Source organism: Zosterops lateralis (assembly GCF_965231275.1).
Source record: "Zosterops lateralis genome assembly, chromosome: W".
Lineage (NCBI taxonomy): Eukaryota > Metazoa > Chordata > Aves > Passeriformes > Zosteropidae > Zosterops > Zosterops lateralis.
This window is the reverse complement of record NC_139801.1, coordinates 6,406,545-6,420,459: the sequence shown is the minus strand read 5'-3', so window position 1 is coordinate 6,420,459 and position 13,915 is coordinate 6,406,545.

Genomic DNA, 13,915 nt, shown 5'->3' with positions numbered 1-13,915 from the left:
TAATGACTGTTAACAATAACACATGTGAAGTTGAATGATTGTTAATTACCAAAATACTGTCTCATTGTCCCACATTCTGCAACAGCTGAAAAACTCTTTTCTAGTGAGGACTTGGGTATCCTTTCTCAAGCAAGGTTTCCAGGTTTACTTCAAAAGTCTGTACAGCTGTCATATTTATAAGGTCAAATTGTCAAGTCAAAGTGACTTGTATCTAGTATTTTGGTGCAGAAAAACATCTGGGGTTTTTTTGTGGAAACATCTTATTTAGTTAAAGTCAATGCATGGCCAGGACACCGGCTTTATACTAGAATGATATCTTTTAATACATTTTTTAAACAAAGCTTTTAACAATAGTAGTTAGGAAATGTTTAAGGAGGTAGAAAATAAAAAAGAAGGATCTTGAAATGAAAGGTATCTTTTGGATAATTAGAAAAGAAATGTTAAAGCACATAAGAAGTCAGTTATAAATATAGAAAATTAACAAATTCACATCATGTAATCAATATATCAGCACTAGTCATCTTAAGAAGTTGAGATAACACTTTCCTAAACTATTATGTACTTATTACCTTAAGATAAAACACAAAAAACTCAACAAAAAATATTTTTAAAATCAGTAGGATTTTCCCACACAGCTTTTTGGATTTCCATTGGAAAGGCTCCTTCACTTCCTTCTCTTATAATCAAGGCAGCTGTTGATTGCAACCACAATTGTGCCTGTATACAGCCAAAAGCCAAAGACACATTACTCTGAGCCATACCAAGTGCATTTATGATTAACCTATGGTCTTGGTCCTCCACTTTTCCCCAACTTGACAACACTTTTGAAACCTGCTACTGACTGGTTCCCAATGCCAACAAAGATGACTCTAAGGGTTGTTTTAATTTTGTTAGATCACTTGTTGCAGTGGCCAATTTATTCATTAATATTTCTGAATCAATTCCATTTAGAACTCCTAGCCCTGTCCCTAATCTTCCAGTCAGATCCCTTTGCATTCTACCCTTGTGTCACCCTGATTTTCAGCCTTCTGATTGTTTACATATTTCTACTGGAGTTTCTCACACATTTATCATAAACAAAAGTAGATTGTTTATGCATTCCTCTCAGTGATGGACTGCTGGTTTGACCACTGGGTTCAGAGGGGTGTTCCTCTTGTCCTCCAATCCTTGATTAAATTCCAAATCCTTTTTAAACCCCAAATTATAATAAACTTCCTCTTTCATTCCTCACTTCTCAACCTGACCAGTGAGTGTTGTTCTTTCGTGTCATGTAGTGTAACACCCTTGGTATATGCCCCGTGTGAGGAATTATAGCGTGTGGAGTCAGTGAGACTGTTATAAGGTAATGGGTTATGTATAGGTCGCCTTTGCAGAAATGATATTCCCTGTCTCCGGGGTTGACGCTTGGGTCTTGGACCTGTGGCAAGGCATGCTGGAGCGGAAACAGGTTTCTGTTTCTGGGGAAGATTTTCAGCGTTTATATTGTTATGGAAAGGCAAGAGGCTTCTTTGCTGCTGCCATGACGGCTGTCTCGGTGTTGCCCGTTCCCGAGAGAAAACACAAACCAAAAGAGTGTCAGTTTATGCGGTGCTTTATTCGAGGGCCCTGGGGACCTGAGGACTAGCGTCTCAAAGTCAGGGTCCCAAGTTGGTTACAAAAGATGCTCATCTTTTATACCTTTGTTACAAGTCTTACTTCATCAGCCTACGTGCAGTCTCCTACGTACTTTACTTTAAACATTCACATTCATCTTCCAGGTAACCTTTCTAACGGCTATAAATTTTGCACGCTTGCTTTAGCTAAAATTAAGGTTAATTTTCTAAGCTTAACTCCCACCATAGAAAACATTTTATTGGTAACCATGTAATCATATTTCACAAGTAATTTGTATACCTATATGTACTACATGCTCTACTAAGTCCTTTAAACATTGTTCCTTGTATCTGCAGATTCTCAGGCCTCATTTCTCAGGTTTGGTTCCCATGGGCCTGCACAGGGACCAACTCCTTAGCCTAACTACTGCTAACGGAGGCTGTTGCTTCGCGTATCTGTCTCTCAGGTCAGCTCAGCGTCAGCTGGGCCGCCCTGCTAGCTGTGATACACCCAACAGTACCTTCGCGTGGGTTTTTGGTTCCGCAGTCCCTTTGCCTTAGCTGTCTCGGCCGTGGTTAGAAAGAGGGGACACTCCAGGCTCAGGGAGAAAAGGTTTTATTCGGGTAACTCAGGGAGCAGCCCCTGGTTCCAGGCCTGTGCCTCTGGGGAGTGACCCCGGGCCTCGGTTACAGGGGGTTTTTGTTCCCCCAAAATCTCAGGGGTGGATACAGGTTACAAGACCAATCACACAAAGCCAGGTGGGTAAGGTCAAAATGCAATACACAACATTAACAAATCAGGTGGATTTGGGATGTGGCCCTGGGAGACTCACCAATCCCTGTCAGACACCTCTCCTGAAGGTCTGGGGTCTGGGGGGTGGTGGACATGTGGGGGAGAAGTACAATGGGATGGGGGAAAACACAATAGGACGATCGAAACCCAGGGCAGAGGATTAGAGTTGTCTTGGCAACTCTTATCAACCTCTGATAAGCACATTCCAAGACAGTAGCTTTACCTGGCTAGGGTTAAAGTCCAATTCACATCAAACCTACAACTAAGAAACTTATGATACTATTCCAGCACCCCCACACCTCCCCCTTTTTCTTTTATTTGTGTCACTGGTCTGGAGTGGAGATATCTGAATCACATTCGCTGCTGGAGTCAGAGTCCGGTGGGAATTCGATGGCAAGTGTATGGCGCGTTTTCCCCTCTCTAAGGGCTGGTTTTCTGCAGCGTGGGACGACGGCATTGACAGCTTGTAGCATCTCCTTGAGAGGAGGTGTCGAGCCTGGTTCTCTGGGTATCAGATTTATTGCAGCAGTGCACTCTTCGTTCGCATGAGAGAAAGCCAACTGCTGAATCACTTGTTTCTGTGCCTCCTCTCCATTAAATTGCTGTTCCACAGCTGAAGCAAGTCGCTCCACAAATTTGACATAGGGTTCTTGTGGTTCCTGAAAAATGTCTAAGTAATATTGTGAGGGGCCATCGGGCCGCATTTTCAGAAAGGCTTTGCATGCTTGATTAGCTACAAACTCAAGGACATTTTGGGGAATGTTAGTAGCCTGGTCTGAGGCTGCTTTCCAATCCCCTTCCCCTAACAGGTGGTTTAGGGTAATAGGATTGCCTGCATTATCAGTTGCTGTGGTTGGGTCCTCCAGCAAACCTGGCAATGCAGCTTTCAGCAGTTTTTTCCAAGTGACCTCCCATAGCTCAAATTCCATTTTGCTTGAGAGGCACTTGAAAATCTGCTTCAAATCAAAAGGTACAACTGTGATTCCACCAAAAGAAGTAAACAACAAGCCTTCGAAATAAGGGCTATGTCGCCCATATTCCTTTAATGCCTTCATGAGGTCTTTAACAAGCGTCTGTGACAACGCTTTCCAGGTGGCTACCGTGGTTCCCTGCCCCCTGCTCCTTCGGTATGTCACCGGAGTAACTGTGGGTACCCCATCTGTGTTTGCATCCCCGAGCTCCTGCTTCCCTCCCTCTTGGACCCCAGCCGCTGCCTCAGGTTCCCAGTTGTAAGCTGGGGGCTGCTCCCAGCCTGCCTGTGGCACGGGCGGCTGTGGCCGTTGAAAGCTTGGAAAAGCATTTCCCAAAAAAGGTGCAGTCGGGGACACCGTGTTCCCGAGTGGGGGGTAGGGCGGGGGCGGTGCCGGTGGGGCTCCCCCTGTGGGAGGTGGCTGCGGGGGGGCGGGCTGGGGCAGGGGCGGCGCCTCGCTCGTGCCGTGGGGGGGAGGGAAGGGGCTCCACGGCGCTGTGGGGTGCTGCTGCGGCGGGGGGAGAAAGGGAGGGGGGGCCACGGAGTCCGGTCTTTTCAGCCACTGTCCCGGGAACCCGGCAAAAGCGGCTGCAGCGCCGGCATTCGGTGGGGGGAGGGGAGCGGGCGGCTGCGTTTCCGGGAAGGGCGCCGGCAGCCCCGGCAGCAGCGGTTCCGGGGGGGGGGGGGAGGCAGCAGCCCAGGCAGTCCCAGCACTGGGCGGTCCCAGCACTGGGGGCGGCGCCGGCAGCCCGGGCAGGGGAGGGGCAGTCGGCAGCCCCGACGGGGGAGGAGGGGCCGGCAGTGCCGGCGGGGGAGGGGCAGCCGACAGCCCCGGGGGCAGCGGCGAGCCCCACGCTGTTGGGGTTTTGCCCTGATCCCCTCCCGGTCCCAGGAGCAGGGGTGGGGAAGGTGGGGGGTGCGGGGTTTCCCCGGGCCCACATGGCTCGGCAAAGCTCGGATCCGGGAAACTTGGTTGGGGAAAAAGGGGGTGGGGTGGATAAGGAGTCTTCTCGGAGGAAGGAACCGCCCGCCCCGGGGGCGGGGCGGGCAGGGGGAAGGTTCTGGGCGGAGTTGGGGCGGTGCCCTCACAGTAGGAGTTGGGTAAACCCCACCCCTGGCTCTGCGGGGGCGTGGGAAGGGGCGGGGGAAGGGGCGGGGGAAGGGGCGTGGGGAGGGGCGGGGGAAGGGGCGGGAGAAGGGGCGGGGGAAGGCCTTGTGAGGGAAAAGGGGGCGGGTACAGGGAAGGGCCAGTAGGAGGGGGCTGAAAGGCATTCTGGGAACAAGAAGAAGGGGGAAGGGCACCAAGAGGCTGCACCTCGTGGCTGCCGCCATTATGGAGGCCTTTTCCTTTGTTCTCTGGGGAGGGGGGGGTCTCTGTGTCTCCCTTCGGGGGTTTCTCACAGCCGTTTTCGCTGCCGGACCCACCCGGGCTAGTTGGGGACTGGCGGTTTTCCTCGGCGAATGAGAAACGGACTCTGGGTTTGTTGGCTGGGGAAATCGGGGGGGTAGTGGGGGGGGTTTGGGCGTTCTGGCCAGCCAGACTGCCCCGGGAGCCCCGAACAGCCCGGCCGTGGCTGCGGGGCGCGGGGGACCCAGGAATTCTCAAAATGCTTGGCGAGGGGGACCCCGGGGGTGCCGGAGCATTTTTTAAAATACCTGGGGGGGTTTTGGGGGTTTTAGGGGACTTGGGGGGCTTGGGCGATTTCGGGGAGGGGAAAAGGGGAGACCTGGGGGGTTTGGGAGATTTCGGGGAGGCCGGGGGATGGGACCGGGGGGTTTGGGGGGACTTGGGAGAGGCAGGGGGAGGGGTATGGGGGGAAGGGACTGAGTGAATGCTCTGAGAGAATGCAACTTTGTTATCTTGCATTCCTGTGATCTCTTCTAAGGCAGCTTTTATTTGCCACGGCCAGAATGCAAATTTTGCAGCCAGGACGTCTCCTGACTTCCCTAATTTTTCCAACTTTTTAGAAGCATTTTCCCAGAACCAAATGCTGTTCACTTGGTCCGAATTAACATTCGGAAAATGCAAAAACAAATACCTAATAAACTTTTTCAGTTCCTTTTTTGAGTATTTAATTTTGGCAACAATTAAAACTCCAATTAAACTTTTAAAAACCTCTTTCTGGGTGGTGTTTAGTCCGTTTCCCATTCCGACTAGCTGTTATCCTTTTCCACCACCCCTTCCCAGCAAAACCACCCCCCAAATCCCTGTGGGCGTCCTTTCCTAGGGGTAAGGGCTTCCTTCGGGTGGACCCCCGGTCCCCCCCTGTCCCGTCCCTCCTAGGGTTCCCTGAGGCTTCCCAAGCCTCTGTGGTGGGTATCCTTCCCTCCCTTAGAGGAAATATACTCACCAAGCCCTCGGGACACTGGAGACGTTGCTGGGGCAACCACGAGCCTGAAGGGACTCCTCTGGGCAGGAGCTGTTCCCTTCTTCCACCAGGGGTGCTTTTTTTTGCAACCCCAGTGGCTCCGTGAAATGCTGAAGACCTCGGGACACGACAAGGCGACGTCCTCTCAGAAGGTCTCTGGGTCACAGGGTCCGAGTCTTCCTCAGGCCTCCGTGTCAGCTCCCACGGCACAGCGGGTCAAAAGGCGTCTGCAGGCCCCACAGTTGGCGCGCCAATCTGTTGCTTCGCGTATCTGTCTCTCAGGTCAGCTCAGCGTCAGCTGGGCCCCCCTGCTAGCTGTGATACACCCAACAGTACCTTCGCGTGGGTTTTTGGTTCCGCAGTCCCTTTGCCTTAGCTGTCTCGGCCGTGGTTAGAAAGAGGGGACACTCCAGGCTCAGGGAGAAAAGGTTTTATTCGGGTAACTCAGGGAGCAGCCCCTGGTTCCAGGCCTGTGCCTCTGGGGAGTGACCCCGGGCCTCGGTTACAGGGGGTTTTTGTTCCCCCAAAATCTCAGGGGTGGATACAGGTTACAAGACCAATCACACAAAGCCAGGTGGGTAAGGTCAAAATGCAATACACAACATTAACAAATCAGGTGGATTTGGGATGTGGCCCTGGGAGACTCACCAATCCCTGTCAGACACCTCTCCTGAAGGTCTGGGGTCTGGGGGGTGGTGGACATGTGGGGGAGAAGTACAATGGGATGGGGGAAAACACAATAGGACGATCGAAACCCAGGGCAGAGGATTAGAGTTGTCTTGGCAACTCTTATCAACCTCTGATAAGCACATTCCAAGACAGTAGCTTTACCTGGCTAGGGTTAAAGTCCAATTCACATCAAACCTACAACTAAGAAACTTATGATACTATTCCAGCACCCCCACAGGAGGCCTTATGGCAACAACTCCCCCCTTTTGAGCATTCTTCAACCAGTTGCAAGGATGCTCAATTCTCTTCTTCATGCAGCAGTCTCTATATAAGATGGTGGTGAAGTAATTCTTGTCATGACTTCATTTCGGGTCATGGCCTTCATGACTCTTCTCGTATGCATCCTTTCCCTAAAGATCATTCCTAAGAAACAACGATATGCTACAAAAATAATCACAACCAAGATTATAATCATTATTACATATTGAATAACAGAGGATATCCAACCAGAAACCTGGATCCCTAAAGAGCTAAATATTGCCCCAATCCAATTGTGTTCAGAATCTTCTTTGGTTTCCTGTTTCTTAGACTCTATATCGTCCAATTGACTTATGTCTTTTTCTACTTCCTTTGTAACGTTTGGGATATGGATACAGCAATGATCTGTTCTATCATGTAAGTACCCGCAGACACCATGTTCCTTTAATAACAACATATCCAATGCCATTCGATTCTGTATAGCCATCCTACTAGTTGCTTGTAGCTGCAAATTCAAATCCTTAAACCCCTTTTTAGTGGCTAATGCTAATCTCTCAGTTTGTCCCAAAAGCCGGTAGAGCATTTCCCTATTTCTATAGGTCGATATGGGAGCAAATAATGATTCTAACATCCAACCTAATTTGACCCCTCCTGATGGTTCATGCCACTCATCTTCTGGATTTATTCCCTCCATGACCTCTCTTTTATTCCTCCTTCCTATGTCCAAATCTGTCAATCTTGATTGTTTCCAGAATGGGCATAATGTGGGCACTCCCAACGTTATTTGGGTTACCAATCCATCTATAGGTATATGTGTGGTCCACATTCCATGTCCCATGACCCATACTAAATTCCCTGGACTCCTTATGGTAGTAGTTTTGCAATTCACCTGCTTTTGCCCTTTTAATTCTCCTTTTATAGAGTGGTTGTATCCTCTACATTCCCATCCCCATTTCAGCAAAATCTTCACTGGTACCAGCCCTATCTGCTCTCCTGGTGTATCACATGTAATTACCCTTGTGCAATTCCATGACTCTACTTTCTCTGTCATTTTCCTATGACTTGTTTCTGCTGTCAGGACATGGGTATGTGTCTGGTTCTTTCTACCAGTCCATTGTATACACCATCCAATTTTCCCTAGATAACTATATGTTTCCAGCAAGCTTGGCCCCCAGATTGCTTGCCATGTAGTCCACTCTTCCTTGCCATCCTGGCAAACCACTTCATAGTAATATTTTGTAGTGGGCATTTTATGCGATTGTACCTCATCATATTCACACCATCCTACATTTTTGAATCGTCCAATCGTGATAAATTTGGAATTGGTTAAGGCTTCACAATGCCCTCTGCTTCCAGGTGATGACCACTGTTTGCGGAGAGTTGTTGTTTTAACTGTCCACTCAGTACGATTATGCAACTCTTTCCTACATTCCTTTGTCCCATTTCTGGTGATCGGAGGCATTTCAGTGATAGGAATAATTCCCCAGGGTATGGGATCCCCTGCTGCATGGGGTAAAGGTAGACAAGCAGTTATGGATGACACATTCTGAGTTTTTCCAAAGTCTCGTATCAGTCCTACTACCAGATTTTCCTGTTTAGAGTTTCTTGGTAACCCTACCTCATTATCTACCTGCCGAGTCACTCTCATCTCACCTAGGTACATCGTCGTTCTTGCATGTGCCCACCAATCATCCTGTGCTATCCAACACCAGTAAATGCCTTCATCTTTCCCTGGCTGCACATTTCTTACTATCAGGATAATTGATTCTCCTAATCTCCTTTCTATCTGATACTTCCCTCCAGATGTTAAATTTTTCCCAAACCACCATCCATACTCGGAAAAATGCTGGCCTTCTTTAACTTCACAAGTAAAAATCACATCCTTCCCTTTGGTTACTCGGTGTTCTCCATGTTGGGCCTTAATTTCAGAGCCTAAGTGGGCCCTTGCCTCCACCTTTCGTAACCCAAAATTCCCTTTCCCTCCACAAGACACTATGCACAGATATATACCTTCTGTCTCTCCTATTTTTGGATCAGTATAATTCAGCCACCCTTTCCCATAAGTTCCCAGAGTCCACCAACTTATATTCCCCAGCTGTCTTTCCCATTGCTGATGTTTATTCTGTTTCCACCATTTGACTTGGATATCCTGATAAAATTTCTTTTCCAATTTGAAGGTACAATTTATTCTCAAAGGAGGTCCGTCCCACATATCCACCTGAGTTGAGACTGGAGTTACATTTACAGCTACAGTTTTTTTTTTCACTTATTTTCCCAGAATCCCATGGTAAAACCTTCAATTTAAAATTCCCATAATCAAAGCTTTCTCTTATCTAGACTGCGCAACGATAAACGTTGCTGTTGTTTATCGTGACATTGGATAGTTGCAGGGTGGTATTTCCTTTTTGCTCATCCTTATCCCAAACCATAGTTATACCTGTATGAATTTGTTCTGCCCCCTGTCTCTTTCACCTTACATTGACTTCTTCGGATCCAACTTTCTGGTTGTCCGTGAACAGACAGGTCATAGACACATTCATTCCTTCCATCATCACTATTTGGGTTCGAGTTCTGTAATAACTAAAAATTCATTGGTTAAAGGTAATAAACAGATCAGCAAGAACCTAACCGTCAGAATCTGATCTTGGGCTGGAACACCATTCGAGTGGAGGTTAACGGTTGAACTTCCCAACGGGTCAGCACCTTCTTGACTCGGGTGTAATGTATCCAGTTGTCGATCCCCTCGACTTTTACTGCGGTGAAGGTAGTCATGATCACTTGTCGTGGGCCTTCCCATATTTCTTTCAAGGGGTCTGTGTTCCAATTCTTCACATAGACCTGGTCTCCCAGCTGGATGTCATGGACAGGATTTTCCAGCGGCAGAGGTCTGTTCCATTGCAGGGATCCTTTTAGGGCAGTAAGTACCTTATTCAGAGACAACACATAATTAAAAAGCACATAATTCCCTACTACATGAGGGTCTCCCTTTAATACTGTAGCATGATATGGTCTGCCATACAGTATCTCGTATGGACTTACTCCTATCCTCTCCCGGGGTTTAATCCTAATTCTTAACAAGGCTAATGACAGGGCCTGAGGCCACTGGATTTTGGCCTCCTGACAGATTTTCTTAATCTGTCCTTTCAGGGTTTGATTCATCCTCTCTACTTGCCCGCTGGATTGAGGCCTCCATGGGGTATGCAAATTCCAGGTAACATCTAACAGTCGGGCGACTGTCTGTACCACTCCTGCCACAAAATGAGGTCCCCTGTCAGAAGAGATCCCTAATGGAACCCCAAATCTTGGAATGATTTCCCTCATTAATGTTTTCACTACTTCTTTGGCCTGATTAGTTCTGCAAGGGAAAGCCTCTGGCCATCCCGAGAATGTGCAGACATACACCAGCAGATACTTGTATCCTTGTGATCGGGGCAATTCGGAAAAATCTATCTGCCAATAATCTCCTGGCTCTGCCCCTACCTGTAATTTCCCTAGTTGTATCTGTTTCCTCACTATTGGATTATTTTTAAGACACACTGGGCACATAGCATTCACTCGTTTAGGCATTGTTAACATCTGTTTAGAGATAATTTCCCTCTTCAGAAATTTTACCAATACCTCTGCTCCCCAGTGGCATTTATTATGCTCAGTTTCTAAGATCACCTTCATCAATTTGGTAGGGACCACAACTTGGCCAGTCCCAGTCACATACCATCCCATTGCATTCTTCTGGGCCTGGACCAGCTGTGCCAATTTCTCATCCTCAGCGGAATAACTGGGTTTTTGTCCCATATAAGATTGTACCGGTCCTACCTTCGTTGGAATCAGCGCCATTTCAGTCCAGACCTCTCTGGCAGCTTTTCGTGCTGTTAAGTCAGCCAGTCGATTCCCTCGAAAAATCTTTCCCTCATCTCTCTGGTGTCCTTTCACATGCATCACAGCCACTTCCACTGGCTTATACACAGCTTCCAGTAGCAGCAGGATCTCATTCCGATGTCGAATGGATGTCCCCTGTGAACTTAACAGTCCTCTCTCTTTCCATAAAGCCCCGTGTACGTGCAGAACTCCAAATGCATATTTTGAATCTGTCCATATATTTACCTTTTTCCCACTGCTCAGGACCAGGGCTCTGGTTAATGCTATAATTTCAGCCTTCTGTGCAGATGTTCCTGGGGTGAGGGCCTTAGCTTCCACCACCTGCGTGAGGGTCACCATCGCATACCCGGCATACCTGGTTCCATTCTCTACGAAGCTGGATCCATTGGTATACAGTTCCCAGTCTGGCACTTCCAGGGGCACATCTCTCAGGTCCGGTCGGCTAGCGTATACCTGTTTGATGGTTTCCATACAGTCATGTGTTAATTCGCCCTCATTCTGTTCACTGCGGAGGAACTCTGCTGGATTGATGCAATTAGTCACTTTGAGCTCAACATCATCCTGTTCTCTGAGCAATGCATGGTATTGTAACAATCTGCTAGAGGACATCCAATGCCCCCCTTTTTGTTCCAAAACTGCCAGTACCATATGGGGCACAAACACCTCCATCTTTCTCCCCAGAGTCAATTTTCGGGCCTCCTGGATCAGTATTACTGTGGCTGACACTGCCTGCAAGCATGCTGGCCATCCTGCGCTCACAGTGTCCAGTTGTTTAGAGAAATACCCAACAGGCCTCTTCCACGATCCGAGGGTTTGGGTTAGCACACCCAGGGCTAGTCGCTGCCTCTCATTGACGTATAGCTGAAAGTCTTTATTTAAATCTGGTAGGCTGAGTGCAGGTGCCTCTTTCAAGGCCCGTTTCAGATCTAGGAAGGCCTTCTCCTGTGGTTTGTTCCACTGCAGTTGAGACTCCTTTAAAGCCTCATAAAGGGGTTTAGCCATTAGCCCAAAGTTTGGTATCCAGAGTCTACACCAACCCACCATTCCTAAAAAGGATCTTAATTCTTGGTGGTTTCGGGGTGTGGGTATTGCACAGATAGCTTCAACTCTATTGATTCCCAATTTCCTGACCCCCTTTGAGATTTCACAGCCTAGGTATATCACACTCTCTTGGACTAATTGGGCCTTTTCCTTCGAAACCTGATATCCTCCTTGTCCCAGCATATTCAGCAGTTCTATGGTTAGGATTAAACAGACCTCCTGTTGTTCTATAGCCAAAAAGATGTTGTCCACATACTGGAGGAGAACGTAAAAGAAGGGTGATTCTCTTACCTGAGTCATCTTCCATTCCTCCAGCTCTTTGGCTAATTGATTTCCAAAAATTGTAGGAGAATTCTTAAATCCTTGGGGAAGTCATGTCCAAGTGAGCTGCCTTTTTCGTCTGGTATCCAGATTTTCCTATTGAAGGCAAAATATTTCCTACTTTCTAATGCCAGTGGGATGCAGAAGAAGGCATATTTTAAATCGATAACTGTAAACCATTGGAATTTCTCTGACACAGATGTTAACAAAGTGTATGGATTGGCCACCACCGGGTGAATGTCTTTGACAATGTTATTTATTGCCCTTAAATCCTGCACTAGTCTATACTTACCATTTGTATATCTCTTTCACTGATGCTAGCAATGTATAAGGATTAGCAACTACTAGATGAATGTCTTTTTAGTTATCTCATTTATGCCCCTTAAATCTTGTACAAGTTTATACTCACCATTAAATTTCTTTACTGGGAATATTGCAGTATTTTATTTTAATTCACATTCTTCTAGAATTTGGTACTTTAGGAATTTATCAATGGTCTTTACTATTCCCTATCGTGCTTCTGCCTTGATGGGATATTGTTTAATTTGCATGGCACTTGCCCCTTCCTTCAATTCTACCTGTAGTGGCTGTGCCAATTTAGATTTCCTTAGTATATCCGTTTTCCACACAGAGGGAATCACTACTTCTTCTACTTTTTTTTTTTTTTTTTTTTTTTTTTTTTTTTTTTAGGAATATTGGAGTTGATTTCTCTTTTACCGTTAAAATCTTTCCTGCTTTAGACTCAGGTATCCTCATTACAAGTTCACCATTCTCAAAAGTAATCACTGCCTCTAGAGCTGCCAGAAAATCACATCCTAAAAGCAGAGCTGAACACCCAGGCATATATAAAAATTCATGTGTTAAAGTTTTATTTCCAAAGCTCAGATCTAGGGGTTGCAGGAATGGCCAGATCTCCTCCTTCCTTGTGGCTCCAATAATTACAGTCAATTTTTTTTATTTTTTTTTTCCAATCTGCCCTTCTACATAATTTAATATGAAATATTTACAAGAAAAGTGACATCTTTCCCTTCTAAGCGCAGAGTGACCATCTGTTCCTTTGATCCTGGCTTCCCCTCACAGATCCATGACTCTGGCTATGCTATTCAACTGAGGCTGAACATACTGACTAAACCAGTTTGGGCACTCTCGCTTTCAATGTCCTTCTAATTTATTTATTCTTAATACTCCACAGCCTCTGCCAAAACCACTTCTATTACTGTCCCGACCGGTTCTGCCACTACGTCCTCGCCACTTCTAAAAGCTTGTCCAAACTTCTTAACTTTCCGCTTTCCAGTTCCTGTAACTTTTCCTAATGTCCTCCTGTGACTGGTCTAAAAAAAAAAATAAAGGCGAGCTGAATCTTTGCTTGCTCACTATCTATCTGAAGACCAGTATATTTCCTGGCTGCATTTGAGCTATCCTCTCCACCATCACTGCTTTCCGTTCTGTCCCTTCTGCATCTCCCTTCCCTTCATCCCCGCCCCACAGTCAAATCCTGATCGTTGTCAAGGATAGAAGCAGTGGGCGACTCTGGCAGAGGAGGACTGGGGATAGGGGACAGGAGCCGATGACATAGGCGTACGTGGGAGAGGAGGGTCGGTAGAGGGATAAATCTTTGAGCAAGTGTCAGTAGAGAAGGGGGATAGCCAGGAGAAGCATTTTGGATAGGCGCAAGCAGGGGAAAGGAAACAGAATCAGGTGGGGTGAGAGTAAGTGGAGTAAAACTTAATGCTGAGGGAACGTTGGTAGGGGCAGTGGGTCCTACAAATAAATCAGCTTCCAAATCATCTCCTCCCTTTTTTTCCCAAAACCAGGTGTTCTACACAACAGTTATCTTGGACGCAAGCCAAACAATGATTATTTTCTAAGACCAGTGCTTGTATTCCACATTCCACCAACCATGCCGGTTTCTCTTTTAAATAAAAGAAAAGATCTATGTATGGCAATTCATCAAGTTTCGATTCTCGTTTACAATGTGGCATCAGTTGTGATATAAGTTCTAATTGTAAAGACCCATTTTCCGGCC